This window comes from Vitis riparia, chromosome 13 (genome assembly GCF_004353265.1).
Source record: "Vitis riparia cultivar Riparia Gloire de Montpellier isolate 1030 chromosome 13, EGFV_Vit.rip_1.0, whole genome shotgun sequence".
In the NCBI taxonomy this organism is placed as follows: domain Eukaryota; kingdom Viridiplantae; phylum Streptophyta; class Magnoliopsida; order Vitales; family Vitaceae; genus Vitis; species Vitis riparia.
Genome location: NC_048443.1, coordinates 23826563 through 23835976, shown reverse-complemented (window position 1 = coordinate 23835976; position 9414 = coordinate 23826563). Strand labels below are relative to the sequence as shown.

At 33.7% G+C, this 9414-nt stretch overlaps 1 pseudogene; it reads left to right on the top strand.

The window, feature by feature from the left end:
* The first annotated feature begins 4507 nt into the window (after positions 1-4507).
* On the top strand, positions 4508-7783 carry LOC117928440 (annotated as a pseudogene).
* The last annotated feature ends 1631 nt before the right edge of the window (positions 7784-9414 follow it).

Here is a 9414-nt window from a genome sequence, read left to right as displayed (position 1 = left end):
TTCTGAAAAAAAAGGTTAATTTGAAAAAATTGTTTATGAGTGATGAATAAACACAACACAAGCTTAGTCAGAAAAAAAATCAGACAAGAAATGAAGAAATTAATGTTCGACCATCCATATTGGGACAAAATGGCAAAAGTAGTTTCATTATATGAGCCATTGTATGTTGTACTTTGACTCATAGATTTAAAAGTTGTTTCCACCATGCCTTTTATGTATGAGCTGATGCAAGTGATGAAATAGAATCTCATTTGTCTACATGTTAGAGAATGGATGTTCTAAATAATCAAAGGTCGTTGGAAAAAACACTCAAACATCCACTTTATGTAGCAAGTAATTAAGTACTATTTATCTTCATAAGTTATTAGTTTTGATTTATATAATTTTCTCTTACAAAATACTAACTCTACTAATTTTGTTGTAGTATTCTTCTTAAATTCAAGGTTTTAATACAGGAGTGGAGTTGGTAGCGATCCCAAGCTACTTTAAGCGGTCCATGAAGTTTTTGCTAAATTAGTCCCAATAGCTGAAACGTTTGGTCAATTTGGAAATGAGGTAAACTAAAAACTGTTATATTACCTAATTTAATTAAACAATAATTTTATTCATCAATCCATTTCAATATTTACTAAAAATATGATATTGATATATTGAATATTGAATACATAACTTGTATTTTTTCGAGATGCAAAGAGAGGATTCAATGATTGAGCGACGATTGCAGCAAAGTCAACTATAGTCCCCGGTGAGTACTATTTCTTAACAGAAAACTAAATTGATTATCATTATCGTAAATTTACAACATAAGTATTTATATAATTATGGATTTGGTTATAGCCGAATGGTGGTTTATATATGGAAACAATACGCCTATATTGAGGAAGTTAGTCATCAAAGTTCTTTTCACAAACTACATCATCTTCTGCCTGGAGAGAAATTGGAGCATATTTGCTCTCATCCACATGATTGCAACAATTAGTTTTTTTTTATTATTATAACATAAAACTAAAGCTACGCGATATGGAGATAGAAAATGATAAAGTTGTTAAGAAAGATTACCTTGAACTTCTTCACATTTCAGTCAAGGTAAGTGAAGAAGAGGATAATAAACTATTCCAATGAGTCAAATCTCTATACTTAGATTATGACGACGAAAATCCCGATCCCCGAATTGCCACTTATGCTCGAGAATTTGGTGTTAATGTTGAATGAGTGTTTTTTTGAAGAAGTTTATAGTGAGAGTTTAGTAAAGACATTAAGGATTCATTTGAGGCAACATTGAATTCCCAACATTCGATTGACTCCATAAGTGTTGGGGAAAGTAGTAGACTTAGCGTTGTTGGTATTTATGCTTTTGACTACAATGGTTCAAGAGGTGAAACTGATGATGAAAGTGATAATGTGAGAAATGATGGAGGAGATTTTGTGAAACAACAACAAAGTCAATATCCAATGAGCCAATTCACTTGTTAAAATGATTTCATGTACTACACACAAGATGAAGACCATGACTCTAGAAGAATTGGACTAGACATATAAGCTATTAGGAAGTTGTACATAGGAAGAGAATGAATGATGACACCATTTAACAAGGAGTTATTTTCAGCCAATTTTGAGTCTATGAGTATAGAGACTCAATTTAGTGACTCATCAAATGAAGCTAACATTTACCTTCCTAATGTGAAGGGTTATGGTCAATCTTCTCAAAATTATGTGATGGGCTCAAGTTCAACCGATGAAAAGTATGGTATGTTTAGCTATTCTCCTTCTACACAAATGTCATACCACGTTCCATATCAGATACAAGAACAATTTGACACGAGCACATGGATGAACCTTGAATATCCTATCCATGTAGAGGCAATGGGTAGGACTCAAGATATCTATGCGTGGTATGTTTGGATTTTTAATCAATAATATTGAGGTTCAGTGAGTTAGTACAATATTGTCTCCAATAACAAGATGAGATTCCTTCATCTACCAATTCCATTGAACCACATCGATTATCATTGGGGTACTAAAAGGGTCATTACAATGTAATATGTACAAATTATCGATATTTAATGAAATCAAATCTTTCATGTAGCTTCATAACGAGTGTATACTTACAAAATTCACATTTCTTATTGATTGATACGATATAATTAAATTTAATATAGCAAATCATATCATACATATATTAATTTCTCCAACAAAACAACTTTAAAATGTCAATTATACTTCTAATTTCATTTCTATAAGTTTTTTTTTTTACATTACCATGAGTTTTGATCAATTTTTAGCCCACCAATATTTTGTTTCAAAATATCCATCGATATATCCCGATATGACTCCATTAAGCTTGGGGCCAAACCTGTAATTTGGGCAACCTCATATTGACATCAAGAACAAGTGATTGAGCACTATGGTAGGCCATTGGTTCTGTTTTATTTGAAAGGTCACAAACTATTGGATGAAGGAAGTTTTTTCCTTGCATCCAAAAGATGCTAATTAAGTCTCTCAAGTCTTAATAGTTAGGTATGGCCATAGACCTTATTATATGAAACTTCTACAATGATTGATTAGTTCTCACATGAATAAACTTTTAAGGTATCAAATCAGTATTTACCAAACATTTAATTTGGATCATTTAAAGTGTATAGGTGAAGCTTTGGATTCATATAGAGAGGATAGGTGAAAGCATAACAGCGTGTCAACTTTGATCATGATTATGATGGGAAATGTGGGGTTAAAGTGATACGTAGAAACGTCCAATAATTCAGCTTATGCATACTCCAGCCTCCGGGGACCACAACAAGATGGTTGGATGTGTACATGTGACGAGTTCACTCCCCTACAAAATTAAAATCTCATTCAATTTTTCCTTCCACTACCCAAGTCGTTTTCTGCCCTACTTTACTAAACTTTTAAGGTATCAAATCAGTATTTACCAAAAATATTATAAATGATTTTTTAATTTTTAAAAGTATTTTTAAAATTTTTTTAAATACATAATTTATAATTTTTTTTTTAAAAAAATTAAAAAGTCTTTCTAAAATTACTTTGAAACGAGATATAATTCACATATAAACTACCTTTTTCCTTCTATGCGTGCAACTAGCCTAATCCTCCTTCAAAATTGGTGGTCTTTCGTGACTACGTTGAGAAAATTCTCTCTTCCGCTGTAGTCAAGATGGTACCCCCCCAACACGCGTCGATTTTGCCTTTTCTGATAGGCTACACAGTCCCACCAGAAAGCTGTGTAGTGGCATTGAAGAGGTCAACTTGCTTGATATTCGTCTCCTTCCTATATTCTACCTTCCCCTTGGGGAAATAAAGAAGCCTCTCTCTATTTCCCTTTCTCTTTTGTCGACATTTTGTATAAGTCGAGGCAGTGGTGAGAGGTTTCTGCAGACACTCTGTGGTGAATTTGCGGTGAGTTGTGTTCATTGATCATCACTCAGCATCCCTCAACTGGACGCTAGTGTTGTAATTCGGAGTTTTTTGGAGGTATTTTGAGAGCTGAGCACCAGCAGAAAAGGGACTTCGATCCATGGCTGAAGAACTTAAAGATCGTAGTTTGACGGAAACGCCTATTTGGGCTGTTGCAGTGGTCTGTTTTGTGTTGCTTGCTGTTTCGATCTTCATCGAACATATTATTCATCATATTGGATCGGTAAGGCTGCTTAATTAGTAGTTTGCTTTGTTGGAGAACTCCATGGATGCTGCTCATCATTCATCAAATACTTTTCTTGGTGATGATATCCATGGAAGCATTGTCTCTTTCATGGTTTTAAAAACTGGACCGGACTGGCCGGTCTGACCGGTTGAACCGTCGACCGGTGACCTTTCCGATTTGATCCGCTTCAATGAACCGTTTATGGTCAAATCGGCATTGAACCGTTCAAACCGACGGTTGAACCGGACAAACCGTCCGGTTTTTTGCAAACCGGTTACACCTTAAAAACAATTTTTTGTTTACCATGTAAAAGGCCCAACCTAAGGTTTTCTTTTTTCCCGGTCCCTAGGCCTAGTCCAAAGATAAAATTAACACTTTTATACATGGTTTTAAAAATCGGACCGAACTGGCCACCGGTTGAACCGTCAATCGGTAACCTCCTTTCCGGTTTGGTCTGCTTCAATGAACCGTTTGTGGACAAACCGGCATTGAACCGTTCAAACCGACAGTTGAACCGTCGAAATATGCATTAAAAAAACTCAAAAAATAAGCACTTAATTTTCAAAAAAATTAGTAGAGATAAAAGAGTAGGTGGATAGAGTAAGAGAAATTAAATTTTCATATTCATGAGTGGATTTGATTCTGATCAGTTCTTACTTCAATTGCAGTGGTTAGCAAGAAGAAACAAGCGAGCCCTTTGTGAAGCTCTGGAAAAGATCAAAGCAGGTGACTCTTTTGGCTTCTTCTCATTGAGATAGTTCTTCCATAATATCACTGTATATATATATATTATTCAAGGTCTAACATTTTCTATCTTGGTTGTGGTGTGAGAGTTATGCTGTGGGATTCATGTCTTGCTGTTACAGTATTACAAAATCCCATTTAAAGATTGCATTTCTGAGAGTGTTGATCCACTTGGTACCCTTGTGATGTTGATAAGAAAAATTTAAAAAACATGCCGCACTGAAGTAAATTCATAAAATTCTATCTACATATATGAATCTTCTGAATTCCAGAATATTGACTGAAAGGTGTTTCCCACCCTCTTTTTCAGTTAGGAAAGTCCATTTGTGTCTTACTATGGGATCCATCAGCTCCATATATTTATTTTGTGCTGCTCTCTTTCATGTGATCTACTGCGTGGCCACCTTGGCTTTGGGAAATACAAGGTATACAACAATATATACACACATATCAGCATATTAGTTTGTCAATTTCTCAGTTTGTTTGTGTATATGGTTATTGGATGCTTGTTTTTGGATTGCAGATGAGAACATGGAAGACTTGGGAGGATGAAACTAGGACAGCTGAATATCAATACTCTCATGGTAATTAAGTCTCCAGCTGTCCTGGGACCCTTATCTTATCTATGGTTAGCCAACTCGTATGGTTCCACTTGGTCTGAAGTCATCATCAATTCCACATCCTTAATATAACATATTTTAGAGACACTTGGAAGTCTTTTATTGAAAAAATGGACTGACTTTTGTGCTAACGTACACATTTTGAAGAGGTTATATAGAAATTATTATGTTTTCAAATAAGAAAACATCACATACTTTTTTTTGTACTTTATTTTATGGCCCATGTGACACTTTGATTACGTTGTGTTGTTGCAGATCCAGAGAGGTTTAGTATGCAAGGGAAACATCCTTTGGGCGCAGGCATTTGAATTTCTGGAGCAGATCTCCTGTTCTCTATGGATTGTAAGATTTTTCTCCATTTCTCGGGAAATGAAATTCAATTGGCAATTGTTATTGAAAATATAACACCTTCTATATACTTCTTTTTTTCTTTTCTTTTCCATTCCATCAGGTGTGCTTCTTTAGACATTCTACGGATCGGTTCACAGAGATGACTATCTTGCTTTAAGACATGGATTATCGTGGTAAGTTGAACATCTGAATATATAAACCAAGTTGAGCACACTCAAGAAAGAATCCAACCCAAATTGATCTACCAATTGATTCTCAGGCACATTTGCCACCGAAGCGAAAGAAAATTTGATTTCCGGAAGTACATCCACAGATCACTTGAAGAGGACTTCAAGCTGTAGTGGGCATCAGGTTGGTCCTCTCTATATACACTTGGAATTTTAAGTCCCGTTTGCTAACTATTTTTTAAAACACTCCTTATTTCTTTAGGAGAAAAAAAAAAATTGAAAAACCACATTCCAACTAGAAACAAAAGAAGATTTTTGTTCTTAAAAAAAAAGAAAAAAAAAAGAGTATTTAGAAAAAACATTTTTTTTTTATAGTTATTTTCATTTGTTTTGTAAGCATTATTAAAAATTATTTTTAAAATATAGAAAATAAGTTAGAAATATTTTAGGCTTTCAAAAGTTCTTGTCTAATAAAACATAAAATAGCTTTCAAAAAATATTTTTTAGAACCATTTTTCAGAACACTTTTCAAAGAGAGCCTTGTTTCCTTGTTTAGATCTCTTATCTTACCACCATGGGGCATATGCCCTTTATCTTTTGTGCAGCCCAGTAATATGGTTCTGTGCAATATTGTTCCTACTCACCAACACACATGGTAAGCTTAATCCTCGTACCATTCTTTGGTAGCTAGTTACAGTTGGTCGTGACTTTGAGGCCATGAGACTGAGAAATTTTCTGTTGTTTTTGGGCAGGGTGGTATTCTTACTTTTGGCTTCCATTCATCCCCTTAATTGTAAGCACAATTTCATTACAATACTTCATTTCTCCAGAATTGGTTTTCAGTTTTCACATATATGATTTTGGGTTGAGGGCAATAAGGATGACAAGTTTGGTTGAATCAATGTGAATGTTGCAGATACTGCTCTTGGTGGGAACAAAGCTACAAGTGATAATAACCGAATTGGGATTGAGGATTGCAGACAGAGGTGTTGTGGTGAAGGGTACACCAATAGTTGAGCCAGGCGACCACCTCTTTTGGTTCAATCGCCCCAGCCTCATGCTCTTTCTGATCAACTTCGTTCTCTTTCTGGTATTTCTCAGTTACATCCACTCTATTTACCTTTCTTTGATCCCATGGTGGCTCACATAATACTATGGTACATTCTAACTATTTCTATGCTACTTGTGTCTTGTTTCTTAAATCACAGAATGCATTTCAGCTGGCTTTCTTTGCATGGAGCATGGTGAGCAAAGCAATCGACTCAAACCTCTCTTTTCTTCCCCCTCCTCTTTGCAGTGTCTCATGGCTTTTGTTTTTCTTTTCTGATCTTTCAGTATGGGTTGAAATCTTGCTATCATGACACTACTGAAGATTATGTCATCAGAATCACAATGGGGTGAGTTTCATCAGAACGATACAACCTGCATATACTAAGGAGCAATTTCTGATTCTGTGTGTTGTTGATTTGTTCAGGGTCATGACACAGGTACTGTGCAGTTATGTGACACTCCCACTCTATGCCTTAGTGACACAGGTAAGAAATGATCCAAATGAAAATTCTGGCTTAATCACATATAGTTTTTGAAGATTAAATAAGAAATAATGAGATTTTTCTTGATATATACAGATGGGCACCACCATGAGATCGACTGTTTTTAATGAAAAAGTAGCCGTGGCTCTAAGAGACTGGCACGAGACGGCCAGAAAGCACACAAGACACGGGCACTCGGATGGTGTGTCCCCACAGTCAAGTAGGCCATCGACCCCATCATATGGGATGTCCCCAGTTCATCTGTTGCAAAGCTACGACAACAACACTCCTGCTATGTCTCCAGTGGCATCAAACTACGACAACGAACGGTGGTATGGAGAAGGATCAGGGTCTCTAGGGAAGAAGGATGATGATGAGCAAAGGCCAGAGAATTTTGAATCGAGAGAGCCGGGACGAGGGACTCAAGACTCAAGCTCAGCCCAATTGGCCCTGGGACCCCTCCCCATTCAAACTCAACATGAGATCAACATCACTTCATCAGAGTCCTCATTTCGTAGGAGCCCAAGGAGCCCAAGGCCATGACTTCGATGATGCGAAGGATGATTAATTGAGGACAAAACTCCGCGAATTGATTTGGTATTTTGTTTTTCCTTTCTGCAGTTTGTATTTTGCATGTACGTTTGTTACACTTGTAATTCAATTTATGCTTCTTCAATTCAGCATTTGTCTAAGGTGGTGTTTGTTTTCTTACTTAATTCTAAATAGAACCTTAATACTTAATAGTGTTAAATATTAAGTTGTTCGTTTTTGTAGTATTAAGTATTAAAAAGTAAAGAAAAACTAATATGTTATTTTTACTATTTAGAAAAAGTTATATATTTTGGTTTTTCTATTTAGTAAAAAATTTATAATAAATCATAAAAAAAATAGAAAAACAAATAACCTAAATTTTAAAAACAAATTACTTTCAGCAAAAAGCAAAAAAAAAAACAAACACCACCTAAAAAGATGGATATCCATTAAAAGCAAGGTTTTGCTTAAAAACCTAGTCCTTCAAACGCTTGAAGTTGTATAATAAGCACTCTTTAAATAAAACTTTAGGATGCCTAACTTATAAATTTGATGTAATTGAGTTCAAATATACAACTTCGTTGTAAATTTAAGACATCAAATCAACCAGGGAACTTGTTAAACTATTTTTCTTTTACGGTATAATATTGGGATATTTGATTAAAATGAACGAAATAATTTTTAAATTGTAAATCTAACACTGGAATTCTTTTAATTTAAAAAATAACCCATTCCTGACAAAAATATTCTTCTACCCATTTCTAACCCTTTAGCCCATTGTAGATAAAAGGTTTTTCATTTCAAAGGTTGTGAAAGAGAGCACAAAACCAACATTAGAGAAAACACAAAGCAAGGTTTCATGGTATCCTTCATTTTAGATAACTTTCATGAGCTTTAGCCTATTTCTTTTTGTTCTATAAAGGTTTCAAAATAGAGCGAAAAGAACCTTAAGCCATGTTTTAGTTTCATATTTTTTATAATCAAACCCTACTTTTCCATTTTACTAATATTGTGAATTGGCTCGGTTTATGAAAATGGGGCAAGAATGAGATTCTTTGATGAAGATCAAAGCGGTATAAAACACAAGCAAGAAAACCAAGTGAGAAGAAACAAGGCTTAATTTGAAAACCTTTTATCATCATCAAAAGATGATAACAAATCAATTGGAACAATCAACATTAATTTTCTATTTGAAATTTTGAAAATTTAAATTTCTTTTTTATGAATTTATTTATTATGAATTAATAATATAATTGAATAAAAAAATTTATGGATTTATTTTATCTAAATTTTTGGAATTTTGATTTAAATACATTAAATACTCTATATTTGATTAGGGCTAAGTTTCCTACTTGACATGCAAAAAGTTTTAGAATTAGAGATTTTTTATGTACTAAGATTATCTAATTTATTTGGATTGGTATATCGTTAGAACTTTGAAGATTTACTTGAATTAAATTTTGTTGGAGTACTTTAATATTGTTAGGTTTACTAATTGCTTTTTATTTAAATATGTAAAGAATTTAGGGATTAAAATATGTTGACTTATATATAATTATATTTTATTAAATTAAATGATAAACAATATTATTTATGATAATTTGTCTAAATTTTTTATGCTTATAAAATTATAATAAGTAACAAATAATTTATATATGAAGGTACAATTTAGGAATATAAAATCATGGGTTATAATTGCTAATTTCTAACATGAGATAATGGATTCAACATAGTTGGACAAGTTTGTTAATATACTATTACACAATTCATATTGATATTTTTATGAATTTCGATTCTCTTGCATATTAACA